The sequence below is a fragment of the Sebastes fasciatus genome, chromosome 7, assembly GCF_043250625.1.
Source record: "Sebastes fasciatus isolate fSebFas1 chromosome 7, fSebFas1.pri, whole genome shotgun sequence".
Lineage (NCBI taxonomy): Eukaryota > Metazoa > Chordata > Actinopteri > Perciformes > Sebastidae > Sebastes > Sebastes fasciatus.
In genome coordinates, this window is record NC_133801.1 from 10,314,122 (window position 1) to 10,339,686 (window position 25,565).

At 39.9% G+C, this 25,565-nt stretch overlaps 1 protein-coding gene across 1 annotated transcript in view; it reads left to right on the forward strand.

Annotated features, from left to right (window-relative positions):
• Window positions 1-25,565, forward strand: part of b3gat1a (beta-1,3-glucuronyltransferase 1 (glucuronosyltransferase P) a) — a 167,314-nt gene that overhangs the window by 117,249 nt on the left and 24,500 nt on the right. The window contains exon 4 of the mRNA XM_074641494.1: window positions 7,216-7,446. The gene's annotated coding sequence lies outside the window, so the exon portion shown is untranslated. The remainder of the gene's footprint in view (window positions 1-7,215; window positions 7,447-25,565) is intronic.

The window sequence follows — 25,565 nt, forward strand, 5'->3', positions numbered from 1 at the left end:
TATTTATATGAAAATAACAAAGCTGCATTTTTTGTTTCTTTTAGAAATGTAAATAAATAGATAAAATGAGTACCTCTTGATATTTCAGAGTGGTGTTGCGTTCCAACAGGACACCACATGGAGCTATTATCTATTTATACCCCAGAGACCAACTGAGATTCTGGCTGTTTCGCCCAGCAGCACCTTCAGGCTGCTGATGTTATTCCTGTACAGCTCTGCAGCTCTGGCTGAGGCTGGAAATTCTTCACAGGGATCAGTGTATTCCAGAAATGGTGTGGTGGGTGGCGGTGGTGGTGTGTGTGTGTGTGGCAGGGGGAAGAGAGGTAATATTATAGGGGGATTGCCTGTAAAGCCACAACCTTCTCCTGTCCTCTGTCTCTGTCAGAAGTTCTCCCTGAGGGGGATCAGCAGGTAGCGTCGAGGGGAGGCTGTTCAGAACTATTTGCCAAACTCCTGGAGGATGAGTGTTGCTCTTAACTCCTGCTGCAACGTCAAAAAAAGTCCATTTAACAAGTAATTTAATCCTTAAAGGACCAGTGTGTAACAATTAGGGGGATCTATTGGTATAAATTGGAATATAATTTTAATAAGTATGTTTTCTTTAGTGTATAATCACCTGAAAATAAGCATGATTGTTTTTGTTACCTTAGAATGAGCCGTTAGTCCACAAACCAATGGGTGATTTCATCCACTTCTTATATACAGTCTGTGGGTGGATATACTGTAGTGTTGGAATCCACACTGGAAGATTTGAGGCCATAACACAAGAAATATGTAGGATACACAGTATCATGGCAGTATGTAGGACATTTCCTCATCTATTCAACAGAGCCAAGAAAATGCAATTGTACAACACGATCTTCACAGTGACTGGCCTTTTTATGTGTTGGTATTGTTGTAGTTGCCAGCAGGTTTTAAATAGAGTCACCTCTTTGCACAATAGGTAGCATGAGGTCTGACAGCGGTAAGGATAAAGACAACAGTGCAAGGTAAATAAGTAGTTATTTTGAGTTAACTCGTGCTCAGCTTTTCTAACACGCCACTAGTCCCAGCTGCCGTGCGTCGTCATGGCAACCAAATGGTCAGGCTGAGCTCAGCACAGCGCAGTTTTTTTGGTCTTGAGGAAAAAAGCCATAAACAGGAGGACAAACAAAGATTGCCCTCCAAAGCTGCGATGAGAGAACGCAGCGTGGTATTGACACCAGCCTGCAAATTATCCTGCTCGTGTGAAGTCTCCGCTGCATCCATCATCCACATCCCGTGCTTTTTCATTGTGTCACCGCACACAGTGTGCAATTAAATTGTATACCTCACATAATGTATGAGGGGGTCAGGAGATTATCGCTGTAAAATCTTTCAAATAATTCACCTTGGAGATAATTACATCACATCATCGCTATTAGGCCTCTGACATTTCCTTTATTCTTTAGTGTGAGTATAATGACATTAAATTCAACATGCTTCTACCCAGCTGATAATCGACTAAATGGGTAATTATGATTTAACTGGATGGCTGTGAGTTCTGGGGGCTTCGAGGGTGACCTGCACGCTTGATGATTGTTCTTGTAAAAGGACATCCTGTGCTCTGCGGCTTGGCCTTCATTGAGCTGTCAGGAGCTGTGGGGGATGCAGCGCTGTCAGCCTGCCTGCCCACCTCCACCATCCATGGGATCGATCACACCGCCGCCTCCTCCTAGAGAAACCCAACCACCACAGCTCCTCCAATTACTGCTGATGGGCCACATCTTTCTATCCGAATAGGCGTCAGAGCCATACGGCTCCTTTCAGAGCCAGGGACAGAAAGAGAGAGAAAGGACGGCGTGGCAAGCTTGCAGTGGAAAAGAGAGAGAAAGAAAGAGGAAGAATGTGGTGACAAGCGTGTCGTGCGCAGCTGCTGAAACCTCCCATGTTGAACTTTGCCAAGACGGATGCTGAACTTAGACCCGCGTGTGCATTATTAATATTGACCACTTACACGAGAATAAAGAAGCATTTACTCAGCAACTGACATGCCTGAATTAATCATAGAGCCATACTCAAAGGCACGATGAATTCTCTTTCATGACAAACTGCAATTTTCACTTAAATGACAGATGTCTTCAGAATGAAAAAAGGCCACCAGGTCTGTCATTATCTCTGGCATTATCTGACGCACCATCAAAGATTCAGCAGACGACAGGCTTTGTTTTTTTTCTCAGTAGGGAATTTTCCACTCCACAATATTATTCTTCAACAACAATCACACATACCTTAAAAGATTACTATCAGTGATGGGATTATTGTATGTCTGGGGAAAGGGCCAAGGATGCAAAGATGCACATAAAAGCAGTTACTATCGTGAATTCTGCGGAAATAAGCATGTGCTTCTCCCTTGCCATAGTGCAGTGGTTGCCTTTCTTGCCTCGGGCAAGTGAGCCTCTGTGTGTACTGTATTATATATTGTTGTTGGTCCATATACTTTAACAGTGTGTGTGTGTGTGTGTTTTATTCTGATGTCCTGCACATTGCTCCTGGTGGGAAGCAGAATTAGAAAGGATTGTCCCCGCAGGGCTCTCGCAGCTTCTCCTCCAGACTCTGTGTTAGATTAGAAAATATATCAAAACTCACACAGCAGTCAGTACATATAGAAAATAAACCATAATCACAACTGCAGAAAGGAAGAGAAGTATCTATTGTCACATTTTTACTAGGGCTGTCAATGATTAAAATAGTTAATCGGATTAATCGCACATTTTTTATCTGTTCAAAATGAACCTTAAAGGGAGATTTGTCAATTATTTAATACTCTTATCAACATGGGAGTGGGCAAATTTGCTTGCTTTATGCAAATGTATGTATATATTTATTATTATAAATCAACAACACAAAACAATAACAAATATTGTCCAGAAACCCTCACAGGTAATACATTTAGCATAAAAAAAATGCTCAAATCATAACATGGCAAACTGAAGCCCAACAGGCAACAACAGCTGTCAGTGTGTCAGTGTGCTGAATTGACTATAACTTGCCCCAAACTGCATGTGATTATCATAAAGTGGGCATGTCTGTAAAGGGGAGACTCGTGGGTACCCATAGAACCCATTTTCATTCACATATCTTGAGGTCAGAGGTCAAGGGACGCCTTTGAAAATGGCCATGTCGGTGTTTCCTCGCCAGAATTTAGTGTAAGTTTGGAGCGTTATTTAGCCTCCTTCGTGACAAGCTAGTATGCCATGGTTGGTACCGATGGATTCCTTAGGTTTTTCTAGTTTCATATGACACCAGTATCTTCACTCCAGCTATAGTCCGCTACAGTTTCTGAAAGATTGGTGGCCTGTCAGATTTTTAAAAGGTTAATTAAAAATCGCAAGTTGCATTAATGTGTTAAAGAAATTAGTGGCGTTACATTAAATTTGTGTTAACGCGTTATTATCATGTTAACTTTGACAGCCCTAATTTTTACACTTTTTAAAATTGGATTTTATGAATTGGATTTCTTCCTGAAAGACAACCTCTGCATGAGGAAGCATTGATTCCTGGTGATGCTTTTGTGTGTATATGTCCGTCTCTATTCTGATGGGTTACATTAGCAGGTTTGAAGTCAATCAATACCAACACCACCCTGTCTGGTCTCTCTCTCTCTCTCTGCTCCCTCCACCATCAAATCTTCCATCTTCATGTTCTGTCCTCTATCTGTCACTGTCAGATGCACAGACTGATCGTGGTCGCAGTGGTCAGACGCCCACGTCAGAGCCACAGCTCGTCGCCCAGCGTGAGCTTGTCTGGAAGTGTGTGAATGTGTGTGTGCGTGTCTGTGGGCTCCCACGTACGTTTGGTGTCTGGTCGTAGAGCAGAACATGACAGAATGGAGCCGCTTCCGCAGTTCACACTCTGAAGTTCAGGGTTTATGCCGTGACTCAATCAAGTCCTGAAAGAGTTTCTGAGTGCAGATGTTAATAAGTTATGGAATACATCACCATGTTGCAGGGTAAAAATCTCTAAGATATCACAATAACCTGGAGAGAACTGGAATTATCTATATTTTAAAAAATACTGTATCGGAACATGAAAAGAAAATTAGTTGCGAGTATCTTAAGTCATGTGTTTTGGTCTTTATATAAGCGCGACATTTCTTTCTACAATTAGGTTTGTAGATTGAGATTTCTGTTTTACGCAGCCATTGTGTTTGTAAATAGAGGGGGCCACTCCCAGTTGTAGCTCATGAATAATTGTTATTATTATACAAATGAGCTCCAAACAGCTTGAGGCAGATAGGCAGGTGTGGAGGTTTTGGAGTAACCGAGTAAATGTATCCATTTAAACATTTAAATGACTTAATAATATCCATCCTAATTTAAAAAGCTTATCTTGAAAGCTATCACTATCCTCTCTTCTCACCGTATCTCACCTCCCATCAGCAGCAGATTTATATCCAGCGTAGTAACCATAGCTATGCATGGCACAAAAGGCACATTTTTGGCTGGTGCCTGGTTTTTATCTCTGAGCTTTTAACCCCCGATGAGCAGAGGCACAGCTTGAGATCCTTGGCCTGCTTTGGTCGCTCCGCAGTCTAAGCTGACAGTTATTGCTGTTTGAGCTTTTTCCATCAGAGTCCCTCGGAACTGAAATGACCTGCTGAGCAACTCACTGTCCCTTTTTTAAAATGTTTTGAAAAACACTTCAAATCTGGTCTGTTTACATTATATTCTGTGCTGTTTTGGGTGAATCATTTCATGATGACTATTGTTTCTGTTTTGTTTTACATTGATTTTCCTTCATGACTCACAATCTTATTCATATAACACATCTATGACTTTTCTTTTTATTATTATTTAACCTGACATTGCTCCAGCTGCGGGCGTTGAGCCTCTAACAGGGGGGGTGCAGTGATGTATTGTTCCCTGCCATGCAGGAGGTGCAGGTTTGAACAGGTCTTTCAATCTCCATCATGTCAAAACAAAATACAACACGGTGTGATGAAAGGGGAGGGTGTATGTTTCTACGTGTGATGGTGTAGGGGCCCAAGATATCTTCTTTTTTTTTTTAATACGATATGTTTGAGGTTATACCCTAAGCATACTGAAACCCAGTTAAGATAAGATAAGATAAGATGAGATAGAACTTTATTAATCCCGAAGGAAATTCTTGTGCCAGAGATTGCTCAAAAATATAACAAAATTACCACAAGTTCAAATGTATAAAATACAATTGTATAAAATAAAAAGTACTATTTCTAGCACCAGTGCCTAAACGAATAACAATTAAGTAAAATACATTTAGTAAAATTAGTAAATAAGATAAGTAAAATAAAAATAGGTAAAGTAAGCTAAAAACAGAAAATTAAGTAATATTGCATGTGATGAGAAAATAAGTAATATTGCACATATTGGATATTAATATTGCACACAATTAACAGTGATATTGCACATGAGAATGGAAAAAGTAGTATTGCACATGATATTGATATTATTGTTGTTGTCAGTGTCCAGTGTTTTCAGTAATTAATACACAGTTTTACATTTAAGATATAGACTCAACTTTACTTAAATATAAATTACATTAGGAGTGTCATTTCGTTGCCATGTAGTCTGGACTGACTGCAATGTAGTGACATAGAATAAAAGGGGGGAAAGGCCGCTAATGGCGGGTGGGAAGGGAGGTTGATGGGTCCAACAAACCCAGGACTTTCAACCAGGAGACCAGTGTTGAAGACCGTTGTTTTCTTTTGTAAGTTATGTTAGTCACGTTAGTCACGTGTTTCGTAGAGATGTTTGTCACATGTTTTCCATAGTGATTTTACATTGTTTCTATACATATTTTACTTAGTTTACATACTTATTTTAAGGCCAACCATGTTGCTTTTCCTAAACCTACTGGTTTAAGATATGTTATGGCATATTCACATTATCGCGGAAAAACAACTTTTGCATCATCTCTTCCATTATTATGTATGGAGCATGTTGTGACTGCTTTGTACGGATGTCTGCTGAGTGCAGAGAGGAGCAGTGTTGCGGCAAAAGTTCAAATTGCTTTGACCCAAGCTGTGTTGACCTTTGTGGGCGCTGCCAATTGCTGTTGATCACTGCTTTAATCCATCGTACTAATACATTATCAAGGGTTTGGCCAGCAGATGTTGCCATATTTGTATCAAATGCGTTGAAACAGTGAACCACCTTCAACACTCTTGCTTCATAGTGCTTCAGTGCTTCAGAAAGCTTTTGAATATAAATCCTGAGGCTCAGGTTGAGAATCTGCGAGTCAGCTGGATCTACAGACGGGGTATTCCCCGTGGTTTTGAGATAATGACTTTCTTCCCTTATGACAACCCTATTGAATTTAGATTAGGCCAATAACAAACCTGCGACACTGCATGCCCTCTGCATCGCATCTTGTCGATAGGCTGCTAATGTGCCCGACCCATGTCTCATTTCTCCTCGCGTGGCATCAGCTGGTCCCCCTCTGCAACCACAGCGGCTGCCCACAGGCGAGCACCACCAGCACTGTGGCAGATGAGGCGGACAGAGGAAGTCTCATCAATAATGGAGAGCGGTAGCTGGGGGAGAGGAATCGCGGTGGAGTGAGTGAGAAGTACAGCTGGTGTGTTTGTCTTATTTCTTCCAAATGGACATTTTCAGATGACACTCCCCACAGGGCATGCGTAAAAGGAAGGAGGCTATTAATAGCTTTGAATAAATTGTGTAATTTGTGTTTGCGTCTGGCCATATTTTAGCAATTTCTTTCTTTGCTTTTCTGTCATAATTTCCCCAGGGCGTAGGACAAATAAACTAATTAATAACACAGGAAAGTATAGCTTTTTTTCCCTCTGTTGTTTTTTTTATGGCCATGCAAGTTGTTTTCATACTGTATGAGGAAAATGTGAAATAACTGTGAAGCTGAAGTCAGCAACATGGGGTGTAGTCATGGGTGTAAAAGGCAAAAACAAAAATGTCATCAATTTCCTGTCTGTCAAGCAGCTTGTAACTGTACCTCCTCAAAATCCTCAGAGGAACACACACACACACGCACACAATGATTAACTCTCCTGACAGCTGTCCAGATGCAAACAGAAATCCCGTCACAGAGGCACTGGGAATGACCCAGTGGCTGTTATAGTGTGGCAGCGTCTCCTCCCAGCTGCCATCCTGCTCATTCCCTTTCTTCAATGCCTCTCATTGTATTGGGAAGAGGAGGCCCATTCTTACTCACATCTCTCTCGTGCTCTTGTTTCTCCAGGGGCCAGCCCTGAGGACGTGAAACTGTTGGGAGAGTTTGGATGTCACCGGTGACACAGCTTCGCACTGCATTTGACCACCTTCAACCGCACACATCTCTGCTCTCCGGGCGGCGGCACCAATTAAGGCGGACTTGAGACGAAGAGTTGTGACAGTATCCGACGACACAAGGAGGACAGCAATACACTGGAGGAGGGGCCTGTGGTTGCTGCAGACGGGCAAAGGACTGCTTGTGAGTATCCTATTGTTCTTATTGTTGTGGGGTTGCACATTTCCATACAACAGACCAGGACTGTGCTACACTCTCCCATTTGATGTTTTTCCAGTATAGCAATCAGGGTTTACACTATAATTTTTTTTTGACAGCTAAATGGCCGTTAATATTCCAGAACTACCGGACAGATGTTTTAAATGGCAATATAATAGCAGTCTAAAGTGGTCTAAAAAATTCAATAAAAGACTTGTCAATTATTCAAATAGTATTGTGTGGCTCGTAGGGCTGTAGCCTACCGAACAGTTTGAAGCTTCATTCATAACGTTGACATTCAAATTATTATTAATACCTTACTGAAACATTGTGTGCAATAGTCCACCTTCATTTCCCCTCAGACTCTCTCTCTCTCTCAGTGGCGGCGCTCCTCGTCTCTGTAATTGTCTCAGTCCAAAGCCCAAAAGTCAATATTTATTGAAAAAAGATAGATAATCATTTTCAAAATTCATAACTTGTTTTTATATAATGAAATATTGTGCTTCAATCCATGTTGGTGCTTAGCCTTTCAAAAAACAACATTTTCACTGAGTCAGAAAACATCATAAAATATGACGACAGACATTCAAGGCTTCATTCAAAAACCTCAATAGAAGTTTGATTGTAAAAATAAATAAATAAATGACATCCACTACCAGTAATGGCTTAGTCTGAGCCATTTTGTTTCCCATTTGTAGAGCCATGAATTTGTTTCAGCGAACACACATAACAGACAGCCAGCGGACCGTGAGGAGATATTCGCTGAGTTTGACAAAAAGTGTATTGGGTTGGAATCATAGCGGAGGCATGTAAACTTTGTATAATATAAGTTTATATTTAAGTTGTCTTGTCACATAATATAAGGCTATTTAATATGCTATTCATGAATTTATTCATTTATTTGGCATATTTCCCAACGGACATTTTGGCCGTTGATCATTTAATCAACAATACACATGATACTGGCAAAAATGTAAACCCTGGCAGCAATTAAGAAGTTCATAACCAGTATTCCATCTAAAAATCAATGTGAGATATTGATTCCTTTGTCAGGAACAGTGTATTTCTATCCAGAGATGTTTTTCAAATATATGAGGATATTTTTTCATCTCTGTAACTGCCTTATGCAGACAGCCGGGTTGACCTTGACAATCTTGCTTTATTCTTTTTTTTTTCTGCTGTCACTAACGTTAACAAACACGCAGATGCCTTATTTATTCATTTCTCTCTGCAAGGCAGCTAAAATTAAAACTCTGTGAGCATCAAATGATGCGGATAAAGGCAAAAGGAGGATGCAGGTGATAGTACCTCCACTCTGTGTCTCACTCTATCATGGCCGTCTTCCTACTTTCTGTCTCGCTGCCTGTCCAATAGATGTTCCATTTTCACCAGGAAATCCAGTAGAGGAATTAGGTGGAAGACAGGGGCAAAATGATCTGACAGATCCACTTACCTCTGGAGCCTGCGATCCCCCTGGCCTCTGATATTATTAGAGGTTGATATATATATGGGCATAGTGCACGGGAGCATGAGGGAGACGATTGGGAGGTGAGGAAGGCAGGGATAGGTGTGAGAGCTCAAGATCCGACGCTGCTGATGACAAATCCGAGGGAATAATCTTAAGGTGTGGAGGCAGCAAATGATGAGATAGTGAGGAGGGGGAGAGAGAAAGAGTGAGAATGGCTTGGCTGTAAAATTGCTTGTAGGCTCTGTTGTCTCCTCACACTACCAAAGAAAATATCATGATTTCTTATTGGCAAGCCGAGGGTAAGATGAATATAAACCTTATACTCTCATACAGTATTGCCTTTTTTCCCAGTGCAAACAAACACGGCCGAAATAAGACAGGTTAGCACACAGATCTATAGCGCTTACATAAACCACAGAGCCCTGGGATCACAGCACTGGTCGATAGCAATGTTTCACACTGCACCAAATATTCAACTTTTGTATATTACACCAACTGCTCTCAGATAAATGATAAAACAAAAAGCATAACAGTGAAATCAAGATGTTTTTAAAAGGCAGAACATAGATATACTGTAGTTATTGGATATGCTTTGACAAACCAGTCATGCAGCATTTTTTTTACAGATATTCATGGTCACCAGAGGATGAATCCTCCTGACTTCCCAGACATTTCCTCTAATGCAGGCCCGCTCATAACAATAATAATAATAATGATAATAATAATAAGAATTTCGACATTTCTGGCTTCTAGTAGAATATCTTGACAATAAGTTTCTTTAACGCATTAACACAACTTGCGATTTTTAGGTTGTAGCGGGCTCAGTTTTTAAGCTAGATAGAAGATACTGGTATCATATGAAACTAGAAAACCTGATGAATCCATTGGTACACATCATACTAGCTTGTCGAAAAGGAGGTTAAATAACGCTCGAAACTTGCACTACATTTTGGCGAAGAAAAACTGGCATGGCCATTTTCGAAGGGGTCCCTTAACCTCTGACCTCAAGATATGTGAATGTAAATGGATCCTATGGATACCCACGAGTCTCCGCTTTACAGACATGCCCACTTTATGATAATCACATGCAGTTTGGGGCAAGTCATAGTCAAGTCAGCACACTGACACGCTGACAGCTGTTGTAGAGAGGTATTGATTCAACTCTGCGGTCACGTTGTGTTGTTTTATCGGGCTTTATTATATTGCCATATATTTAATCATATTGCATGACACTGAATGATCTTGCATGCTATATTCCCACACGCGGCCTGTCTTTAGGCGGCTGCTATGTAAACTGTTTGCTCATGTGTGGCTCCAACATGTGAGAAAAGGCACGAGTCCATAACGTCTTCATGATCATAGTTTTATTTACAGTCTCTCCAACAAGCTTAGAGCACATAGCATATGTTATGTAATAATTTAGATAGCACTCCCAACCTCCTTAATTGGTGTGAGCTGAATTATCACTGACTAATCAACATAGCAGCCTCTCATCATAGATTTATAGACGGCTACGATTGCTGCCAGGGTGAAATTAACTCTTTCAGTCTGCGGGGAAATGTTGAAAGATGCTTGGCTGAAACACACACACACACACACACACACACACACACACATATATGCAGATGAAACTTGTCTGTTCCTTCTGGCTGTCTCTGTAGAGCTGTCACACATGCTGCGTCTTGGAGCACCAGGAGACCGGGGTTGACTTGAATTAAACTGAGAGGATGTCCTTTCCAGATCTGCAGAGGGCCACAGAGGCGCATCCGCCCCCAGAGAGAGCTAGTCAAAAAGACAGAGGGAGGGAGAGAGAGAGAGGGAGATGAATGGAGGAAGAGAGGAACAAGAAGGGAGGCTGGAGATGGGGTGGAGAGGAGGAGGAAGTTAATACAAAAAAAGGGATAAATTGTGTGTGAGAGAGAGGGATGGAAGATGAGATGGAGAAAGAGGAGGATACTAGAATAAGAAGGACGAAGAGTGGGTGAAATTGAGTGTGTGGGTGTGTGTGCGTGACAGAGTTTGACAGAAAAGAGGGAGGATGAGAAAGAAAGCTCAGAGAGGCTAAGGCCACCAGACACACCTACAGTATAATTCCTCTTTTCCCTCTGTGCTGGCCAACACTGTCTAAAACTTGCACAGATACGGTTTAATACATGAATTCAAAATTATTACTGCATCTTAAAAATTAAGATTTTATATATATTAATTAAATAAAAAAGACATGAAATAAATAATCATGAATTTAAAGCTGCAATGAGAAGTCGATTAATTGATTAGTTGATCAACAGAAAATTAACAGGCAACTACTTTGATAATCGATTAATCATTTGATGATTCCAGCTTTTCAAATGGGAGAATTCGCTGCTCTTCCTTCTCATAACAGTATTGTAAATGGAATATCTTTGGATTTTCAATTGTTGGTCACATAAAAAGACATTTATTGTGAAGGGCATTGTCACTATCTTTGGCAACCCTGTCTCACACAAAATTACATTCCCATACAATTAAACTGTATTCTCAATTATGTTTCAAGAGAAACATATTTGTTTGTGTTGGATTATGGTCGCAGTTTAAATACGTGGTTAATGTTGTAAAATGAAACAAAACAAATACAAAAATTCAACAAAACTACTTTGTTAAGTTTAGTAAAAAAAAAAACATGGTTTGGCTTAAAATGACTACGACATTGAAACAACACAAAACAAGATTAGGTTTAGTAAAAAAACATTGCGGTTCGGATTGACTATGTTTCACACAGGACCTGAACAGCGATCTTCTGGGGGAAAGTCCGGTGTTAGTTTGACCCATCCACGACCCTTCCCACCCGTAGTGGATTTCTTTGCTTGTTATACTCGTAATTATACCATAAAACTTTCAATAACGTTATTGTTCCACGTAACTTTCATTAACGGTCGCTCGATATAATACGTCATTTGCTTGTCCATGGACTTACAAACGTATTTGTGATACGTCAAAGATAAACGTAATCCGCAACAAAATCTAGACGCAATTGAGAATGCAGTTTAGTTGTATGGGAACGTAATTTTTAGGACACATGGCTGATTTTTTTATGTTTTATAGACCAAACAATGAATTGATTAATCATGAAAATAATCGGTAATCGCTGCATCCTTACTGGAATTTGATAAAAAGCGACGTGTAATAAACACTGTAATTGTAAAAAGAAGCAGAGTTAATATAATTGTACAATACTGAGTTCAGTTTAAAAAAGGTATTGTAATATTTCACAATTTGATGGCTATATATTTTGTTTGTATTACCTGATATTCCTCTTTTTTATATGTCATATTTTTCTAATTGATTGTGAACCATAGTTTGTAGACTCAAAAGCCTGACAGTGTTTAAGATCATAATTCATGTGATTCAAGAGTTACCATTCTGAACACATGGCTCATATGGTTATCATGATTCTGGTAATAAACACAATAGTCAGCAATTATAGGTAATACAGCACCATCTGCATAGAGAGGAGAGAAAATTCAGATGTTGTACGCTGTTAGATGCAGAAAAACGACAGCATTGGGTGTACTTTATGTGTTAATCTGCCTCAGTCTTTATCACAGCTGCAGCATTCGGACTAATCTCCCAAACAGAGGTACACTGTACCAGTATGTAAAAAGCTGAGCATATACAGAAAAGTGCAGTGTATGTTTAGAATAGATTACAGTAATGTCCTGAATGTCCTACGGCTGCAGAGCAGATTTAGAATAGACCATCATTTTCTATATCCCACCTCCAGGCATTGTTATTAACAGTAAGTGCGTCCCTGTGTCTCTCCCTTCCCCTGGATGATAAACACGCTGGAGACCAAGGTTTTTGTCGAACAAGAAATTGGAACATAAATTATTAAGTGAGAATGCGCCTTCCCAAAAAAAGCATCCATTGTATTTCTCCTTATGCCTGCTGCAAACTAGGCAATCCTTGAACCTCCTGCCTAGATTTCAGCTCGGTGTTCGGGTGAGCTTGTTACTCTTAATACAAGGAAGACACTGCTCATCATTGTCGCTCCAGCAAATCTACTGTGAGCTCTTCGGAACATTTCTTCTGCCCTTTGTTGCACAATCTCTTTGTTCTGTAATGACACAAACCTGCTACGCAGAAGACCTACAGGCGACGTTTTCTCATTTCAATTCCAGGGCATTAGCTGCTGAATTATTCCAAGATTAATGATGACACTCCAAGCATGACGCACAATCATTGTATGTGATTACTTATATGAAACGAGCAGTTCAAAGATAATAACACACACATTTGGTGGTTTTAGGAAGTGCTTAAATGCATCAATGTTTACTTGCTTTTTCCACCTACACCACAATTACATTTGTCCCCTTGGCAGTTTTCTGTCGCATTAATTCTCACAAGCCAAGTGAGCACACAAATGGCTGACCTAAAAATGTGTTGGTGAAAAATGCGGCTGCCATGAAAAGGCTTTGTGAATGAATTTTTGTGCTTTTTAGTTTATCTTGTACTCAACCAGTCATTTCTAAATGATTTTTCAAAGACAGACCTTTGAACTTGTAATCAAACTACCCACTAATTGCTAACTTCCTTTGAGACATTCAAAACAGAAAATGTCTACAAAAATGTTGAAATTAGGTCTTTTAAATACTTCAAACTACTGTAAGAACTGCTGAAAGGACTAAGTGCAACAGCAGCTTGCAACAGCTGTGAAGCACTTTTGCAAGGACACAGATTTCTCACACTTGGATAATGTTGTATTGTAAGATTAAAAGGAGTAAAACAGTGTTGTGCAATGATGCAACTGTTTGCAATTTCATTGTTATCATGAGAAATGTCTCTTAACGTTTCCCTCTTGAACATTGAATTATTCAGTGCACAGCAACCTGGTTTTGGAGTGTAAACCATTCGCAGAGGAGCTGTATGGCACAGTTACAGTAACAAACACACCAAATGCAGGAGGCATGCAAACTGAAAGCAAAATCATGGTGAAAAGCAAGTATTTTTTAGCACACAAAAGCTAAAATGAGCACAGTAGATCATTGAAAGTTCAGCATGTGAACAACTCAATTCCACCCAAACCAACATAACCCAAATAAGTGGTTCAGTCTCCCAGACATTTTGGGATTTATCCACGAGCCAGCTGGCTGCAGCACTTTACGGTACCTGCACACAGTGAGCTCCTGCAAGATTAGATAACTAGCACTGCTCCAAGACTCGGCGAGGTCCTGGGGAATTGTGAAAGTTGGCGTTGAGTTGTCTGATGAAACCCACACACGTACATGCAGCCATGTTTGCACACACAAAAACACAAGCACAGATATAAACGCATCCACTTGCACGCACACACAAACAGGGAGATCCTGAAGGCTTTTAAAGAAGTTAAATCACCCTGAAGCCCATCAGACCACATCAGTGTTTGAGTGTGTGTATGTTTGCATCATTAGACAGCCCCGGGTTGGCCCAACTAGCAGCAGTTAACAGGACAACAGCCTTAACTAAAGCACAACCCCCCAGAATTGCACCATCTCCGTTGGGAAGCAAACTGGGATACACCAACATTGTCTCGCCCTGCAGCTACACAGCATCAACAAACTCCTCTGAGGCAATCCTATTGCTCCATTTTCTAGCCCAGCATATGGCCACTGTGTATGGTGTTTAGTGTTTGGGAGAAGAAACAAGCTATTTTTTATTCCATATTATCAAAGCTTTGTGCACTGAATTGTAGTTAGTCTCACACAGCCTGCTTAAGTCTCATCAGGTTACATTTAAGTCTGAAACACTGAACCTGGTAGATTGGAAGGTCCAGAGTGTAGCATTTAGGAGGATCTATTGGTAGAAAGATGCACTCAGTAGAGTGCAGATCTCCGCCAGGTGTGTCTGCAACAACCACTGCTCATTTTAATCCATGAAGATGTCTGCACCGGCTCTGTGCAGACGCACGTCTCAGCTCCATCTCACGGGCGTAACCGCGACTTCAAGCGTTTATTTAGGCTGCAAGTCTACTGAGCAAACTGTTTTCCCCCACTGTGTTTCTGGAGCGGCGGTGATGCACTCAAGCTATGTGTAGTTCCGTTAGCTGTTAGCGACGGCGATGCCTTCAGCTCTGTGTGTACTGGTTGTTCCATTAGCCGTTAGCTGTTAGCCGAACACACCGTCCAAAACAATGAGCAAACTGTTTTCCCCAAATGTGGCTGTGTGTGAAATCACATACTAACATATTATTCATACAGAGTATCTAGTATAGTATGTGGATTCTGTGTATGGTAGAAATGCCCGGGTGTATACTATATCAGCAAGAATTTCTGAGTATGAGACGTGAGCTTACTGCACATTCTCAATTGTCATTTGTTACACAAATCATGTCACAAATGAATAGATGAAGATCAATAGTTGTTCTGTGATTTTATCAAGGAACACGATCAAAGCAGAGAGGGCGATAATGAACAGCGACATTTGAATGTTCAGAGCTTGCCAACCATGACAGGACAAACTGACACGTACAAACACTCATCTGGTTGGATAAGATACAAACAAACATACATACACATACAAAGAACTGAAGTAATATGCAGCGGGAAGCTGTACGAAACTGCTTCATCATGTAGGATTACCATCTGAAAGAGGGGATGTGCTGTATGTTTGAGTGTGCTTTGAGTTCTCAGTTCTGCCTCGACTCAAAACAATGTGTTAGTCTGAATTGGACGAAGACATTAATCAATAGTAAGCCGGTGAAAATCCTCTGCGATGCTCAAACACAAAGGGTCATTTCTCTGTTCACTTGGATCTCTAAATGCTCAAGATAAATTGAGCATGAGCCAGGCAAGGAAAGCACATCCTACTCAAAATCACATTAAAGGTCGGCTCTGCAAATTTTCAAAAGAGGACATGATGCTTGTTGTTGAAATGCTGTCGCCACAATTTTGACTCTGTTCCTAGAATGATTTATCACATTTGAGGTGTTTTTTTTTCTCTGCAAACACATTGCTTCCAAGAGATTTTGTTAAAAAGACTGACAGCACCTGAAAAGTAAACATGAGAGGTTTGTTTTTGCATTTACAACATCACAGTTTTCAATATTTTGTGTGATAATGAGGCTGTCAAAGTTAACGCAATAATAACACAGTAACGCAATTTCGGTTTAATGCCACCAATTTCGCAACTTGCGATTTTTAGGTTGTAGCGGGCTCCGTTTTAAAGTTAGATTGAAGATACTGGCATCATATGAAACTACAAAACCTAAGGAATTCATTGGTACCAACCATGTCATACTGGTCATATGGGAGTCTCCCCTTTACAGACATGCCCACTTTATGATAATCACATGCAGTTTGGGGCAAGTCATAGTCAAGTCAGCACACTGACACACTGACAGCTGTTGTTACCTGTTGGGTTTGAGTTTTCCATGTTATGATTTGAGCATATATTTTATGTTAAATGCAGTACCTTTGAGGCTTTCTGGACAATATTTATCATTGTTTTTTGTTGTAAATTGATTTCCAATAATAAATATAAACATACATTTGCATAAAGCATATTTGTCCACTCCCATGTTGATAAGAGTATTAAATACTTGACAAATCTCCCTTTAAGGTACATTTTAACAGAAAAAAAATGTGCGATTAATTTGCGATAAATCACGATTAATCATGAACAGACATGCGATTAATTGCAATTAAATATTTTAATTAATTGGCAGCCCTAGATTAAAGCAATTGACAGAATGATAACTAATGAAAACTTTAAATCAAACTATTCAGAAACATATTGAAAATATAACCAAACGCTGTCAAACACTGCCTATGATGACGCACATAATCCAAGTAAACATGTGACATTAATACATGATTGCAGCCATATGAATAGTTGTGTGAAGCCTATGACCTTTTCTCTTGCTTAATGTCTCCACTCCATCCATCCAAACAGAAATCCTCGTGCTCCTTTAAAGGTCAAAGGGCCAGAAGGGTCGGTCAGACTTCAGGGATACATTCATCAAACTCATGACGACATGTCACCTCCAAAGGGGTCATAAAAACACGTCAGTTTCGTTAGTTACCAACCAAGAAATCTACTTCAGATGTGTATTTCACTACAGTGGAAGTGATGAATGTTTTGTGAGAGAACAAGGCTTCACTTAAGGCTGAAAATATTCTAATTATGATCATCTGCAAGCAGATTGTCATTCTAATGTAATATGCATGCATTGGCATCTGATGTCAAGTAATGAAAGCCGTTGACCGTAAAAACAGAATTAGTATCATTGTGCTTCAACATGAGAAGCTGTTTGGGGGATGTGTAATGATATGGGTCTTTAAACTGCAGGAAAAAAATAGCCTTTGATTCGTGCAATCAGCAGACTTGAAGCAGTGAAGGAAGGCGCTGGCTAAGAACAGAGTGATTGAATGCAGCTCTGATAACACCTGATTGTAGCTCGGTCCCATCCACATCCTCCCCTCTAACTTTGTAATTGTCCAACCCTCCCTGGACTTTACAGCTAGATGGCCTAATTGGAGCCATTTCCACATATAATGTGTCGGCTCCAAGGGGGTTCATTATAGATGATGGGTCGACCCACCTCAGCTATTCTTCAGCCCCTCTTAAGGGTCCTGTGGTTCGGTGTAGTGACGGATACAGTAGGGTTTCCCTCAGCCCACAGGCTATTGATCATCATTAGGAGGGAGGAAAGTCATGCTGGTTTCGTTGTGTGACTGTGTTGGCGTATATGTGTGTGTCTGTGTCACTATGAGCACAGGCCTGCAGAAATGACTCACCTCTCATGCGTCAAACTAAACTAAAGGGAACATCATAATGACTGTTGCAGTTGTTGGTGGAAAATAACAATGTAGGACACATGGCCGAGATACATGTGAACATTGGAAAATGCTAAATCCTGCTCGCTAAAAGTTGCTAATTTAAGCAACTTTAAAGGAATGGTTCGACATTTTGGGAAATACTATTATTTGCTTTCTAGCAAAGAATTAGATGAGAAGATTGATACCACTCATGTCTGTCTGGTAAATACTAACCTGTCTGAAGGAAACAAAATCTGCCCTACCACCACCTCTAAAGTTCACTAATTGACACAAAAACCGAAGTGTAGAAAAGGACAAGTTGCAGTTTTACAGGGGTTATGTGCAGAAATCTTTCTTGACAATGCACAATGACTTTCTGGAGTCTCTGCTGGCTGTCTAGCAACCTAAGACAGGAGAAAACTCCAGGAGCTGATTAGAAATAGTCCAGCACCTAACCTCACGTAAAACCACAACTTGTCCTTTTTGTACTTCAGTATTTGTACAGATTAAACTAACGAGATATAACATGTTAATTTAGACATGTTGTTTAGCGGATATTGTTACCTTAGGACAGAACCAGGCTAGCTTTTTCTCCTGTTTGCAGTCTTTGTGATAAGCTAAGCTAATCGGCTGCTGGCGGATACTTCATGTTTACCACACAGACTAGGGCTGGGGCGATTCATTGACGTAATCAACGTCATTGATTACAAAAATACGTAGATTTGCATAACGTGCGTCGGTGCATCACAAGAATGTCTTCCCCCGGTCAAAGCATTTATTCCCCCCGAGAACAAGCTGCAGCTAAAAAACCTGTGGAAGTATTTTAGACAGAGACCCAACAATGTGGTGCTCTGTAAACTCTGCAGATTGGAAATGGGCTATCACAGCAGTACAACTGCTATGACACTTCCAAAAACGAAAGCATCCCGGAGTGCTTTGTCAAGACAGCCGCGGCAGCAAGACAGCACCACCCTGTTCACTTTGTGTCCCAACCAAAGCATGATATATTAAGATTATCAACACGCATTTCAATGTGTTTCTGTTTGTAGTAGGCACTTAACATTGATTTTCTAAATGTTTCTTCATCATGTTAATAATTAGTAATTTCTGCACTGCTGCTGTTACAGTAAGGTTACACTGCGTGTCGTCTAACGTTATTATTTGTCCGTTTTGTATTTTCTGTTTACCTAACGGCCATGTATGAGTGAGAAATGACTTTAACTAGCATTAGTCTGTTGTCACAGTCTGTAAATCGTTCCAATTATTTTCCTTACCCAGACTGATGCAAAAATACATTTTACTGTGATTATCTTAACTGCATATTACTCCAGTGATGAAATCAATATGCAGTATTTCATAACCATTTAAAATTTTAAGTCAAGTATAGGTAAAGAAACTGATTCTCCAGTTCAGAGTTCTCCAGGTAAATCAAAAAATAAATCGTTAGATTAAAGTTGCAGTAGGCAGTATATTTTTGGCATCATTGGGCAAAAATTCCATAATAACCTTTCAGCATATTGTAATCAAGTGTTTTGAGAGATAACTAGACTTCTGCACCTCCTCATGGCTACGTTTTCAGGCTTTAGAAAATCTACTTTGGCCAATCACAGGTCATTTCAGAGAGAGAGCGTTCCTATTGGCTGGGCTCCGGTCATGTGACTGGAACTTGGCGTTCCTTCAAGATATCTTAACATGGCTGCCGGGTCACAAACTTTCTCATTTTACAGCTAAACAGTACACTACAAGATGATTCTGAAAACATTTGAGGCGAGAAATAAGCATTCACGTTACATAATATTGATTCATATTTGATCAGCGCTGCCTAGTTTGACTGTTTGGTTTGAGTTCGCGAGTGATTGACAGCCGGCTCTCATAGACAGCAGATGGACAGCAGATCCCAGATCAGCTCCGACTGCTTGTTTTCCTCCGTCTGTGAAATCTTGCCGATGCCGTTAGGAGCACCGGAGGACACCGGAGGTTTTCAGGTTGCCTGTTTCATGCACTACTGTCAGGATGTAGTGACCGTTTTATAAAAATAACTTTTTTTAAATCATATTATTATCCAATCTTGCCTACTTCAGCTTTAATCAATAAAAAAACAATTGTTGGTGCAGCCCTAGTACAGACATTACAGTGGTATTGATCTTCACATCTAAATCTTGAAAGCAAATAAGCATATTTCCCAACATGTTAAACTAATTCCATGACAGCATTAAACTGTGAGCATGTTAGTACAGTACGCTGCCACTAGCACTTAGCTCACGTACAGCCTCAGTGTACTTGAGGTACTATGCAGAGAGTAGGCTAGCATGGCTGTAGACTCTAGGTAGATAAGAACATGTCTGGTTTGGTCTGGTAATGAAGGTGTTTAAGGTAACATTTGGATTATGGTTTAGGTGTATTTTAAGCTCTGTCCCTCATTATTATTATTATCACAAGGACACAGTACTGTTTTTACCGTGCTTGCAGAGTACCCATGAAGCTTAAAATCGCCATTTGGATTTGGTGACAGCGTTGCTGTCAGTCACCACGGTGCTCTTTATCTCAGCAAAGTCATTGCTCCGTTGAGTCAGTGACACCTCTGTAATGTAGCATCAGCAGACACACAGTCGCTGTGTCAACACTGTTCTGTCGGTGTCATCTTTCTGTGCCCCCGGGTGCTCTTTGAATGCGACTGTGCATAGCCGCATACAAGCAAAGGACAAATAATAATAGTAAGTGGTAAGCAACGATTTGAAAGGCCAGCAAAGAGCAGATTATCAAGGCTCCGGTTGAAATGTTAAAGGTGCCTTGTTTTACATTGAGCTGGAAACTATGCTGACTCGCTTCTTCATTAGGCCTGCATTCAACATCATCACTTATCTGACATTTTACCAGAGATCTTTAAATGTCAGTGCTTTTATGGTGGTATTCAAGAAATGAGATTTGTGTGAAAGTGGTGCATAGGTGCTAAACTGTTTTTGATATGGAATTTAAATTAATAATGTGGAATGACCAGCTGCTGCTAAGAATTATTTTAATATACAGTACAATGTGATATGATTACATTAGTAAGATCAGGTATTTCTCTCTTGGTAATAGTAGGAAACAGATACTAACATATGATTTTTAGGTGCTTTTTCATGTCTATTTTGTTCAGTGTTTGGACTACAACCCTGTCAACAAATGAGTGCAAATACATAAAACGTATTGGGATTTTTAGGATATCATGAAATGCACTGCATAAACCATTAGCAAATGGAATGACTCACACATGCAGTAAGCATGGGAAATAATAATAATAATGTCGCATCCACTAATTACCAAAGCTATTACATGAGTCTCCGCCACAAATTAGCTGTCTCCTGGGGGCCGTGTTTTACTGGCAGGTTCAAAGCTAATGACAGCATGTCATAGAGGGAAATCACATATACCAACACTCTGACTAATTATGTAATTAAGAAAACACCAGAGATGGACATGAGCAAACTGGCAGCTGCGTTGAGTCCATAATTGTTATGTGCCAAGTTCATCTGCATCAGACATATCTTTAAAACCTCTACTTATCCTGGGGAAGGTTTTGCTGAGCACGCACGCTGTCCTCCAGCGCTTCCTGATTCAAATTCACACATGCAGCCGAGCTACACTGCTACACACTCTTGACACCACAGAGCCACCCTGTGTTCCCACGTTGGTCATGGAGCTTCATTATCCTTACTGGCTTGTCTGTCCAACCTGAGGCTACTGGTGTTCCCATATGTCTTTTTTTCATACCATCAGTCTTAACTTTCAAATCCCAGTTTTCCTTCTTCATGGCTGAAGTATTAAATATGTTTTATTAACAGGGCTGTCAAAATTAGCGCAATAATAACGCAACATTTTAACGCCACCAATTTCTTTAACGCATTAATGCAAATTGCGATTTTTAGGTTGTAGCTGGCTCAGTTTTAAAGCTAGAGGGAAGATACTGGCATCATGTGAAACTAGAAAAACCTAAGGAATCCATTGGTACCAATGATATCATACTAGCTTGTTGCGAAGGAGGCTAAATAACGCTCCAAACTTGTACCCACGAGTCTCCCCTTTACAGGCATGCCTACTTTATGATAATCACATGCAGTTTGGTGCACGTCATAGTCAAGTCAGCACGCTGACACACTGACAGCTCTTGAGTTTGCCATGTTATGATTTGAGCATATTTTTTATGCTAAATGCAGTACCTGTGAGGGTTTCTGGACAATGTTTGTCATTGTTTTGTGTTGCTAATTGATTTCCAATAATAAATATATACATGTATTTACATAATGCAAGCCTATTTACCCACTCCCATGTTGATAAGAGTATTGAATACTTGAAAAATGTCCTTTTATGGTACATTTTGAACAGATACAAATGTGATTAATTTGCGATTAACGCCGATTATCTATGGACAATCCTGCGATTAATCGCGATTAAATATTTTAATCGATTGACAGCCCTACTTATTAATAAAATTCAGTTTGTTTGATTGTGAAAAATTAAATCCTTCAGATACCCAATGATTCTGATGTCATTGTCAAACAAGCAGCTCCTTAAGGAAAGTCTTAATGTCTCTTTTTCTTCTCTATTTACACCAATTATTTCCCATCCCAAACAAAACTCTCGGCTACACTGCCATTGCATTGGATCAAATCCCCCAAGTTTAATTAGCGATGATCAGCTTCATAATTATATATATTTTCCCTCCACAAGGGCATATAATTGGGGGACTTTGACGCTGGGGAATCTTTCAGCGGAAAAATCCATGGTCTAACCCTCATTACGGAGCTCAGCAGAGCTAGCATGTTGAAGTCTGAGAGCGGGAACCAGTCGAACACCTAAACTCCCTCTCAGGAAGCAGCCTTTAATTAGCTAAGGAATCTGGGAGCTCCTTCTCTGCCAACCTTTGACCTTATGCTGAAGCATAATAAGCCTGTTCACAGTGCGAGACATGTCACATGTGGTTGAAATCAATGCCCTGTACACCAAAACCAATTTTAATGAGATAAACGCTATGCTTTCCCTTTTATTGTTAGGAACTGTTGAAGTCCACATTCATGAATCATTCCTGCAGACTCTCCAAAGGTTGTAATGTATTGATTTAGTGTCATTTCCAACAAAAGTCTCTGCTTCATGATTGATATTGTTAGTTATGTTAATGGCACACAAAGGATCCAATGCCATTTTCTAATTTACAGTATAACCAAACCTCTCATGGCAGCAGTGAAAAAAACATCTAAACCATGAATATGTTATTAATTTCCTTGTTGCTACAGGGCAATTTAATCATAAAAAGGGGCTTTGGTGACCTGTCAAAATGTAAAAAAAAGTAATTATTAGCATACAAGTTCACCCTGCAAATTAAATTTAGGTCAGTGTTGTTTATGAACAGCGTTTATTCCCATTTATTAATTATAAGTACAGTATTTAAAGGAATACATTTTACATTTTGGGAAATGTGCTTATTTGCTTTCAGGTGGAGAGCAGCATAAGAAGGTTGATCTCATAATCGCTAGTAAATATAAAAGTAGCCGGTTAGCTTACCTTAGCATAAGCACAGCTGGTCTAGCAAAATCTGCCTACCAGCACCGAATTACAGTGCATTACTTTTCATGGGTATAGCTAAGAACGGTGTGTGAGAACAACCGGAGAAAGCAAAAAACTGTATTTCCCAAAATGTCAAAACTGTAGGTTAAAGTTGCAAAAGTGTGAGTCTGAGATAGTCCATACTACTTTTAATAAGTCAAATCTATATGCATCAGTTTAGTACACTAATGATTCACTAATAATAAGGTATATTTTCTAGCAGTCACTATGAGGAGAAACTATGAGACAGTTCTGTTCTCCCGTCTCTCTCCCTGTGGTCTCCCCAAGATGACATCTTCCATGACTCCATTCTGATCAGAGCTGAGCTGCGCTGACCCGACATGGCAGGTCCAGGTCTCAGTGGCAGCCTCTGCAATCCTGGCGGAGCTCCTTCAGTCTGCTCAGCCAGCTGTGAGAGGCTGCATCGTGCTCCCGGGTCCAGCATTGGAATTGTGCCCTGGGTGAGCCGGACTATAAATTAGTCAGAATAACTTAAGGGCAGGCTGCGCTAGGCTATCCCCCATGGTTATCGGCAGAGAAGAAAATGCCTGAAGGTTGGTGCTCTTAAATCTTTCATCATTGCTGAGGCAGCCTGATCCTGGCATGGACTGGAGCCATCAATCAGGGCCAATGCTCACAGCTAATGGGTTATTCAAGTTTTCCTGAAAATGAAACAGCCATCCTCATCGCCTAAATCAAGCATGCGAAACAGCACTTACTGCCACTCTCTCCGGCTAATTTTTTTTATTAAACAGCATTTATAGTGATTGGGGTAACTGGTCTGCAAACAGTGAGAGTCTGGCAGATTAAAACTCGACCTGTTCTGTAATAGTTTAATCACACTCCAGACACTCTAATTACTGTTTAAATTAGTGCCATTGTCAATTTAACTAGTATGTTATAATTCCAGTTAGCATGAGTTACGGTAAACTTGAGAATATGACATGATCGTAAACAACATAGCTGTCTTTCCTCTCACAACCCACCGCAGGATTCATACAGGAGCTGCCTGCCCTGCATTGCTATTATTAGCTTGACTCAAAGCAGGCAGTTGTTTCATGAGGAGAGGATCAAATTTTTAAGAGACTCTCTGCATGGCAGGTGTGAACTGGATTGATGACACAAGTAACACAAAACTAGCATTAAGGCGACCTTTCACTGAACCCAAACCTAGAATATGAATAGTAACATAGCTAGCACAAGCATGGCAGATATAAACAATCATTAAACAGATAATTTAAACAGAGGAAATGCTTTCTTTTTTGGTCACATTGAGATTCTTGATAGTATTAATGCCTGTTTTAATTCCGAGAACTTTAAACTCTCGTTCACATCTTGAAAAGCAAAATAATTGCCAACTCTGCTCCAGATTTCTGATCAACATTGTAAATCAGTTCCCCCTCTCCCCACAAATGAGTTTAATTAGTTTGTGAGAAAAAAGAGAGTCAAAAAGTCTTTAAAACACAAAAGATTTTCTCGACTACAGCGATGAGCCAGCCTCTAATTGTTTTTTCATCTATTATATTTTGAACTTTCTATTTCTGAGTGGAAAGAGAAACTCACATTGATAAAACTGAGTTATTGAATATACTATATATATGTATACACTAATGAAAAATGGACTTTAAATGTCATTATCCCAATTTTTGAGAATGAGAAGTATTACACGTACACACACCGTAAATAGTAAGTGTGATATATTCAAAGGACGAATTAATGAGGCACTCTGTGTCCTCGTCTAATAGCTTGGAGGTGCTACATATACAGTACTGTGTGTTTTTAGCATTTTAAAGCTATTTGGGTCTAAAATTATCATATTTTTAAGAAGTAAGAATTTACTTTATAAGTAAGCGAGATGATTTTAGATGTTAAATCACTGAAGGAGCTGATTGTTGTTTCATATTTGTGGGCTAAAAGTTGTCCAGTTTCTTTACAAAGAACATCCTTTCCATAAGTCAACTCAGTTACAGGAAGCCTATGAGTTACTGTATGTATACACTCCTGAAAAATGGACTTTAAATGTTGTTAAGACGTCCTAATTTTTGAGAATGAGAAGTATTACAGTGCACCACGCGTGCATTCAAACCCATACACATTTACAGATATTACTTTTACTGAAATTTTCTGTTTAGTCCTATTTTGAATGCACACAGATTCAGAATGTGTTCGTTTAAAGGCATGTAAAGTGTGCCATTTACAGTGCCTTGCACTGTTTCTGCTATCTATGACATATTTAACTGTGTAACACTGTAAGCTGTCAGTTTACATTAAAATCTAACAGA